Source organism: Salmo salar, chromosome 04 (assembly GCF_965601325.2).
Source record: "Salmo salar chromosome 04, fSalSal1, whole genome shotgun sequence".
Lineage (NCBI taxonomy): Eukaryota > Metazoa > Chordata > Actinopteri > Salmoniformes > Salmonidae > Salmo > Salmo salar.
In genome coordinates this window covers 28,012,478-28,022,436 of record NC_138294.1, presented here as the reverse complement: position 1 = coordinate 28,022,436, position 9,959 = coordinate 28,012,478, and the positions used below count along the sequence as shown (strand labels likewise).

The 9,959-nt window shown below is 41.1% G+C and overlaps 1 protein-coding gene across 11 annotated transcripts in view; it reads left to right on the top strand.

Annotated features, from left to right (window-relative positions):
* Positions 1-3,039: 3,039 nt before the first annotated feature.
* Positions 3,040-9,959, top strand: part of LOC106602561 (sorbin and SH3 domain-containing protein 2) — a 93,540-nt gene continuing 86,620 nt past the window's right edge. For 4 of the 11 annotated variants that reach the window (XM_082974224.1, XM_082974223.1, XM_082974225.1 and 1 more), the window contains exon 1: positions 3,041-3,644. The gene's annotated coding sequence lies outside the window, so the exon portion shown is untranslated. Of the gene's footprint in view, positions 3,645-9,959 lie in introns of all 11 variants that reach the window. The other 7 variants (XM_082974227.1, XM_082974229.1, XM_082974228.1 and 4 more) reach the window with 4 other exon arrangements.

Below are 9,959 nucleotides of genomic sequence, written 5' to 3'. Positions count from 1 at the left end.
ACAGTGAAAGAAGGAGTTATCCGGAAGACCGGAAAGGTCGTTCAGAGGTAGCCATTGCCAATTGACCCCACGTGTTACACGCTTTCTCGCAGACCTGACGGGGTTTGAGTGGAAAAACTCCAACATGTAAGTACACAAACACACACACCTGATGAACACAAACTTTATTTGTCAGTTGTCATCTGTCTTTTTACCTAGCGAGTAATAGTAGTAGTAGTATTGATAGTAGTAATAATAGTAGCCGTATCGATAGTAGTATTGATAGTAGTAGTATTGATAGTAGTAGTATTGATAGTAGTAGTAGTGATAGTAGTAGTAGTATTATTGATAGTAGTAGTGATAGTAATAGTAGTAGTATTGATAGTAATAGTAGTAGTAGTAGTGATAATAATAGTAGTAGTATTGGTGGTAGTAGTAGTAGTATTGATAGTAGTAGTGATAGTAATAGTAGTAGTGATAGTAATAGTAGTAGAATTGATAGTAGTGATATTAATAGTAGTAGTAGTGATAGTAATAGTATTGATAGTATTAGTGATATTGATAGTAGTATTGATAGTAGTAGTAGTAGTAGTATTGATAGTGGTAGTAATAGTAGTAGTAGTGGTAGTGATAGCAGTAGTATTGATAGTAGTAGTGATAGTAGTAGTAGTAGTAGTAGTAGTAGTAGTAGTATTATTGATAGTAGTAGTGATAGTAGTAGTAGTAGTATTATTGATAGTAGTAGTGATAGTAGTAGTAGTATTGATAGTAGTAGTGATAGTAATAGTAGTAGTATTGATAGTAGTGGTGATAGTAGTAGTATTGATAGTAATAGTAGTATTGATAGTAGTAGTAGTAATAGTAGTAGTATTGATAGTAGTAGTAGTATTGATAGTAGTAGTGATCGTAATAGTAGTAGTATTGATAGTAGTAGTGATATTAATACCAATCTCTCTAAGGAGGATCCGAGTTTCGAAGATTGGGGTGATAATCTGCACGCCACCGAGATTTATTTGAGACTTGTTTGCATCTTTCAATCTCTCAGAAATCCTGCCATGTGGGTTGGGTCAGCAAATGATCTGCTTGTGCCATCCCGGAGCCCGTGTTGGCTTGCGGTAGCGTGCTACTCTGGCTCCAGTCTAGCCCTGCTCGCTCCTCTCTATCCATCCTTCTCTCTCAGCCTCTTTCTTTCTCGATCTCTTTCTCGTTTCTCTCTCAAAGACAGGCAGGCAAGCAGTTCTTGTTATAGTTTTTTGTAAGAATGTCTCCCTGTTCAACTGTTGTTTTCCTATTTTTCATTGATCTGTTTAGATTGTATTTTTTTCTTACATAATCCTGTATTTTCAAGAATGACCTATTCTGATGTCTTGGTTTGTGTATGGTGAAGTACATTATTTGCTAGTATTTGTCAATGTTCTTATCACTGTATCTCTCTCTCCCCAACTAATGTTGCTCTTTTCAAATGTTGTTCTTTGTGGTTTAAGTGAAATTCATGTTATGAAATTGAATAAATATATATTTGTACACGTATTGTTTTTCTTACAATATTACATTTCAGGGAGCTGTCTTCTAAAGACAACCTGCAATGCTGCTTAGTACTGTAAAATAATTGTATATTACTGTATGTATTTCCCTGTAAATTAACAGTATTATACTGGCACCACAGTTGCCAGTTTAATACTGTAATTTTGCTTTACAGCAGTGATGCTGTAATATAGTTTATAGCATGATTTTCCTTACTGTAAAACATATTACAGCATCCTTGCTGTAAATTTACAGCAGGAATGCTGTAATATTTTTTTATATTACGGAAAATACGGTAAACTATTACAGAATCACTGCTGTAAAGCAAAATTACAGTATTCAACTGGCAACTGTGGTGCCAGTATAATGCTGTAAATTTACAGGGAAAAGTTTTACAGTGTAGGAAGAAACCTAAAGAGGAACCAGGTTCTGAGGGGTGGCCAGTCCTTTTCTGGCTGTGCCGGGTGGAGATTATAAGAGTACCTTACCATTAAGGCAAGATCGTTCTTCAAATGTTTCAAATGTTCATAGATGACCACCAGTGTCAAATAATAATCACTGTGGAGTTGAGGTCATCTCTATCACTTGAATGGCCCAGAGTGATGTATCGAAGGCTGGCAGAGTATAGCGACTGCTAAAGTTGTCACCTTACCTTCTTGAGCTGGTTGGGGAGCCAGGGTTTCGATAGCTGGTTGGTCACAGACACTCGTATCCAAAAAAATGTTTTCTGAAATGTACAATGTCATTTCATTTTGTGAAACACTTCACACAAATTATGCCCAATGTTTCACAGGGAGTATCGTATCTAATTTAATTCAGAGCATATAGCTTTCAAAGACATTTGGACAGTGACCAAGGTTATGGTAGTGAGTATGAAGCTTCCACTGTGTGTATGCAGCATGTGTCAATCCTGCTCTCAAAGCAATGTGCTTTCCCCTGCCATGACCAGAAACCACAGAGGACATCTATATGGGTCATGGGCAACCCCCTTACACTTCATCTGAATAATTCAGTGGTGTGTGTGTGTGTTAGGCTACATCATGCTTTCAATACTCACTGTGTGTACAACATCTAATATTGTTGGTATACTTTGATGGCCATGGTGATACAATATGGATGTATGTGTGTGTGTGTGTGTGTGTGTGTGTGTGTGTGTGTGTGTGTGTGTGTGTGTGTGTGTGTGTGTGTGTGTGTGTTTGCAATGCCTGATAAAATGCAAATCTTGATAGAGCACCTGCAGAAGATAAGTTATCTATTTGTCTAGCTATGGATCATACACTGCAGGCTCATTGTGCATCCTAACCAGTAGTACAGAGAAACAGGCCATATAGGCTACAGGCTCCAATATAGGCCACTGCATTGTAAGCACATGTGAAGGTCTTTTTGCAAACTATATGCAGAGGTAAGGGAATGACATTTTGCCCTGTTATAGGTGACCTGCACATCTCTCATCTCCATCCCATCCTCCCAGAAGAGCACATAATTGAACCAGGGTCGTCGCCATGACTACGGGAGGGACCAATGAACTGCACTAGGCCATTTTACACATGGAGGCGCACACAGCATATAGCATCATCCTCGCATACAACCGCCCTTTCCCTGGGAAACAAGGAGGCAGGCTCGAGCCATTGGATGATATCTGATTAACGCGAGCTGTTCCTGGGCTGTCAGATTGGCGGCACCCAGCCGCGTCGCTACGGGCACCGATCATGCGGGAACAATGTGAGCTCTCGTCTCCTCCTCTTCAGCTAGCCCCTCTTCAGTCAAGAGGTGTTGTCGTGGTGAGACGGCGTTTTGTCAGGAGTAAAGGGACAGTTTTACTGCAATGCTATCTCCATAGCTCCGAGTGAGAGCAAGTGACCCGGGAGAAAGGGTGTTGCCTTGCTTTTGCCTACCGCGGTAGCAACGTCCACGCGCGTTTACTTATTTGAAATTGGACCGAGCCAATTGAGGACGTCAAAGCAGGTGTGCGGTGTCATTCGTAATTCTGCTGGCCAAAAGCGTATAAGCTGTCCATTTTCCCGTCTCATATCAGATGTGTATGGACTTTAATTCCGGCCAAGCAGGCTCCTGTCTACGAGGTTGATACAGTATTTTGTTGCATAGCGAATTTCTTTAGATGTCTCCGCGTTCGCTTTGAGGTAAGCAATGTTGCAACAGCCACTGCAAGCTACCGCTACTGCAATTAGCGCACATCCGATATTTTAGCTAGGTTATCTACAGAGTTTCATATCATAGACAAAACATTATCCAATATCCTGAGAAAAGTCTACAATGTTGCCAATGTTCAAATTAAGGCAACGTTAACTGAACATCATGTTTTGCGGTTTGCTTATTTGGGAATGCATTCACGAAAACAACAGTGCTGATGCTTAGCCTACATGTCCTCTGCCATAGCGGAATGGTTATTGTTACGTATCCCAATTAATTTTCTATACTGTAGCATATTTATAAAACTCACCATAATTTGAACACCAAATTGGAGCTTTTATTATGGTGAGTTTCTCCTTGTCAACTTCTAGATAACACGTCTCGACTTATATTCGATCTAAGTGGGTTTGATCACATTCCAATGGACCGGTGTTGCCAGTTCTTGGCAATGAATAAGAATGTTTACGGTAACCCAGTCTAGCGTGACCTTCTTGAACAAGAAAGGATGCTCGAGTTGATGCGCCAATATTTGGCCACGTTAATTAACATAACAATTAGACAAGGACCATCATTAAACTGTCATTAGTGGAGACGGGCCCAGGGGGTTGTGAGTAGAAAAGTGGATTTCTTGTTGAATACAACAATTACATTGTTGCACTGTTCTTGCTTGTGTGTTTCCCAAACTCGGTCCCGGTGCCCCCGCTGGCAGCCTGGTCTCATAGACTAGACGTAACATAGTAAATGTAAATCCGGCACACTCAAATTAGTGTAATATGTTTTTTTGTTATGGTTACATAAAACAGATGGTTACTTAGGGAAAATTGAAAGTATGGTAGATGGGTGAGCGTATAACTTAACTCTAGCCTAGCTAATTTTAGCCAGCTAGCTAACGTTAGCCACCTAGAATTCTGAAGATATCATACGTTTGCAAATTCGTAACATATAATACAAATTGTATTTCGTAACATATAAATATGTGATCGGGGATGGACATCCACAAATTAATACATACCATACAAAACGTAACATATACTAATTGAAGGGTCTCGGGTTTACATACAGAATATTACAAAATGCTCTGAGACCAGGTTGCCCCTGGGTGTACCTTTTAGATTTTTGCCCTAAACTCTAAAAAGAAAAGGTGCCTGGAGTATCCTTTATGGGTTCTTCAAATTGAAACTGGGGGAACCCCTTTTAAGAACCCCCTTTTAATGGTTCCTCGAATAACCTTTTTGGGTTAATTTTTTTAACTACCCCTTAATAATAATATACATAATAACATATTTTAGTTGTCAGTGTTTATTATGATTTTAGTGGCAAAGCAGAATGAAAAAATCCAAATATGAGGTAAACTCCCAGCAGAGCCCCTAATATAATGGGTATATCCTCTGGTGTGTTAGTTTCCTGCAAGAACCCCCACCAACTAAGGAGGTTCCTCGATGAACCTCACCTCCCATGGAAGAACCTTTTGGGGGCAATTTTCAGTGCCAAGAACCCTAAGGTTCTTCAAAGAACTTTAAAGCTATTAGAATAACCCTTGTTGAACACCATATTACCAAAGCTTGATGATGAGTTGGTTATTTGAATCTGATGTGTTAGTGCTAGGGCAAAAACCAATCCATGCACAGGCTGTGCCCAGGCCTGAGTTTGGGAAACCTTGGACTAGGTGATCATTAGCCAAGCCAGCAATCAACACCATCCATGTTTACTTTGTAAGTTGTGTAGGAGATATTGAGTGAAACGATTATAACCTACTTGGAAAACCAGACATTGAGTGAATTAAGTTATGTTTTCTCCAGTTTTCATACCTCCAAATAATGCCCTCTTCTTCCCTCTTGCTTTGAACATTTTACAATGAATACAGTGATGAAATGGATTTTAAATTGTTGTCACCCATTCACTTTCACTGAAGAAAATCACTTTTTCTTTGGATTCAAATGCTCATTATCCTCCCTTCACTCACTGGGCTCTAGCAGAATGGTCTCGTGTCATTACACCATCCCCACTGCATGGGCATAAAAGGCTTAGTGCACATTAAGAAGATTACCCTGGCCAATTGTTGCAGCATTACTGGGGTTTCACTTCCTTCACTCACTGCTATGCCCTTCAACAATGGCAATCAGTCTTAACATATGCCATAGTAGGCAATTATTGATTATTCTTAAAATTATAATAATTATCAGTCTGAAGGTGATCATATGATGTTGGTTATGTTTTGCATAAACTATCAAAATAAAGTCGCACACTCCATGTATAAACTCCCAGCAATTTAATGGGTATTTACCAACGTTTCGGCATCACTGTGCCTTCCTCAGGGTGTTTTGCATCACATTAGTTGATCCATTGTATTTGTTATATGCAGTAGCCCAAAATAAATGACTTGTTTTACATTAGAATTTTTTATTTTGAAGAAAGTTGATGGCATTTCATGGCGCATTCAATTGGTGAAATGAATGCTGTCACATAGAACAGCTGAACTGTCATGTAGGCTATTTAAGTCGGACACGATACGGTAGTCTCTTTTCACAGCCACTGTGTCTGACATACGGTAACTCAGTGAGCTCACCCATGCCCAGCGATCTGACAGGAAATGTTCAAGAGGATTGAATCCCTTTTTTTACTGTAACTCGGTCCCACCCACAAATAAAGGGATGATGTAATAAGTGAAAGGCCGGTGGTGACTTCCTGTTGTCAGTCTAGTCATTTAGACGCACACACTCATTTTAATGCCTTCCCCTCTTCTTGTTCAGTTCCGATGTGTTTTGTTGTGAATGAATACTGTGTAATGCTATCACTACGGGAACCGCATACCGTGTACCTGAGAGCGAGTCTGGGGTGTGTGTGTGTGCGTGTTTGCAGAAGTGATAGTTTGTGTGTAATTCTGGAAGTGTGGGTTTGGAAACTACTTTGTAACGTGTGTTTGTGTGTGAACAAGAGAGAAATCCAACCTAGTCCGATGAATCTCATAATGGGAATCAACAGTTGGCAACTTGGCGTTTGAATGGATGTCACTAAGACGAGCTAGCCAATAAACAGTCCAGAGGGATGGCTTAAATATAACCATACATTAATGGGACAATCATCGCATTTTCACTTGATTGATTTCCCAGGGAGGGATGGCGTTAGTGTCCTGCCACTACAGCTATGTGGCTGCACCTGCTACCTGCCAGTTAGAGTTACTGAGGGGAGTGGTGCAGGATCTAGGCGGGCCATCTGGGATTTGGAGAATGCGATACGGTTTCTCTCGAAAGTACAGAACAGGGGTCACACATTCTCTCTCTCCCTCTCACTTTCTCTCTTTTATTACCTCTTCTCTCCAGCTCTCTTCCTTTCTATTTCCCTTGCTTGCCCATTCACTCTTCCTTTGTCTCTCTCTCTCTCTCTCTCTCTCCTGCTTTAGAAGAGAGCTGATGTCATGGCTCAAGTGGTCTGTCTTTGAAAAGCTTGCCTGACCTGTTTCTCAGAACGCTTTTGATAAAAGTGCTGTGGAGGATATTTGCTGGTCTCCAATACAGCAACTCAATTATATTTTATTCAGATATACTGTAGTTTTCCCATGACAGTTTTCCACAGAAACTTTCATCTTAGTAGCCCTTCCAACTATCTACCGTTTGCCATCAGTTTAAAATTGACATTTTAGTCATTTAGCAGACACTCTTATTTTACAGTGATTTAGTCAGTGAATTTAACTGAAGTAAAACGACTGCATATCACGGTAATTGTTAATTGTTCGAAATGATGAAGTGAAGTTGAAGGTTGCATGCTGTGGACTTTAGGGCTTCCCTCATAGTAAGCGGCTCAGTTGCCCTTAGCCTGATTTAGCTATAGTGGGATTACAGTCACACAAGGCTAGATCAGTGGAGAATGGTCTCTTGTCTGGTTTTTAAATAGTCATATTGTTCTTAAGTCAGAGTGTTCTTAGTTTAAATGTGTGTTGCTGTTCTTTTCCATTAGTGTTTTGTGTGGACCCCAGGAAGAATGGCTGCCGTTTCTTCAGCAGCTAATGGGAATCAAAATAAGAATCATAACGGACTGTGGGCTGCATTCCATTCCAAAAGGAGATGGGAGGCTAGGATTTGAGAAAGGTGAATTGAGGTGGCATGACAGAGGAAGCAGGGATCCATCCAATCAGCTTCTTTTTTTTCTTTTTTTGCCCCCTTTTAACTCCCCAGTATTGAGGTATCCAATTGTCCCATCGCTGTGACTCCCGTACGGATTCGGGAGAGACGAAGGTCGAGAGCCGCGCGTCCTCCAAAACACAACACAACACAACCAAGCCAGACACACCTATGTGTCGGAGGACCGTGTCAGCGTGCTCTGCGCCATTTCTTTTCCAATTTTCTGGAAGCTTGCTTCAGGGCTCGGGTATTTTCTGTATACCAGGGAGCAAATTTCTTGTGACAAATGTTTTAGTTTTTGGTGGTGCGTCTGCATCTTGGGTATTACGCAAGGTTCAATTAAGATTCTCAATTAGGTGGTTAAATTATTTTTATACTCCGACATCCTTGGGTAGGTGGAGGTAGTCTGGAAGGGCATCGAGGAATCGTTGGGTTGTCTGAGAATTTATTGGACAGCTTTTGATGATCCTTGATTGGGGTCTGAACAGATTATTTGTTGAGATTTGCAAACGTAATAAAATGGTGGTCCAAAAGTCCAGGATTATGAGGAAAAACATTTAGATCCACAATATTTATTCCACGGGACAAAACTAGATCCAGGGTATGACTGTGGCAATGAGTAAGTCCAGAGACATGTTGGACAAAACCCACTGAGTCAATAATAGCTCCGAAATCCTTTAGGAGTGGGTCCGTGGACTTTTCCATGTGAATATTAAAGTCGCCAACAATTACAATATTATCTGCCATGACTACAAGGTCTGATATAAGGAACGCTGTATACGGCCCAGGAGGCCTGTAAACAGTAGCTATAAAAAGTATCCACTTCTTCCTAATATTGAGTTGGACTCCCTTTTGACCTCAGAACAGCCTCAATTCCTTGGGGCATGGACTCTACAAGGTGTCAAAAGCATTCCACAAGGATGCTGACCCATGTTGACTCCAGTGCTTCCCACAGTTGTGTCAAATTGGCTGGATGTCCTTTGGGTGGTGGACTGTTCTTGATACACATGGGAAACTGTTGAGTGTGAAAAACCCGGAGCGTTGCAGTTCTTAACACACTCAAACCGGTGTGCCTGGCAACTACGACCTTACCCCGTTCAAAGGCACTTAAATCTTTTGTCTTGCCCATTCACCCTCTGAATGGCACACATACACTATCCGTGTCTTTTTTTTTTTTTACCTTTATTTAACTAGGCAAGTCAGTTAAGAACAAATTCTTATTTTCAATGACGGCCTAGGAACAGTGGGTTAACTGCCTTGTTCAGGGGCAGAACGACAGATTTGTACCTTGTCAGCTCAGGGATTTGAACTTGCAACCTTCCAGTTACTAGTCCAATGCTCTAACCACTAGGCTACGCTGCCGCCCCTTTACTGCTAACGCGTCTCAATTGTCTCGGCTTAAAAATCCTTCTTTAACCCGTCTCCTCCACTTCATCTACACGGATTGAAGTGGCTTTAACAGGTGACACCAATAAGGGGTCATAGCGTTCACCTGGATTCACCTGGTCAGTAAATGTGCCTCAGTGTATATGCCTTCATAGACTCTTAGCTTTCATTCGGCACCCACTTGTACATGCTCCTATGAACTTCACATGTTGGTGCTCATGGGTCCTTTACATGAAAATGACCTGGGTAAGGAAGTCCCACGGCTGAGTTCCTTGTGACAAAGGACCCCATTGATCTTTACCCTTAGGCAGCGGGATATGACACGTAGAGTGTCCCAAATGGCACCCTATTCATCGGGCTATGGTTGAAAGTAGTGCACTATATAGGGGTTAGGGTGGCATTTGGGAGCCAGGCATTATTTTCACAGCATCAAGAGGGGTCGATGTCACCGGAACACCAACAGATCCTCTGTGTGAAAGAGGACACACAAACAAGCTATTTTCTCTCGACATGTAGCAGGACTATTGTACCTTTCTAAAGTGCTTCAGTGGGTAACAAAGTTACAGTTGGTTTCAATTGACCCCCCCTCTCTAGAAACGGCTATTGCTGAGTTAAGCAAATCCTCTATAACGCTTTAGGGCGCAGTAGAATATTGTAGATATCAACATAAAGTACTGAAAGCTTAAGCCTGCAGTGTTTTCAAATGTAGGAATTCTTTCTGAGGTTATTGAATGAACGAAGCCTACGTTTCTTTATAAGACCATTATGTTTTCAAAGTGTCAAACCAGCTACTCCCTTCCC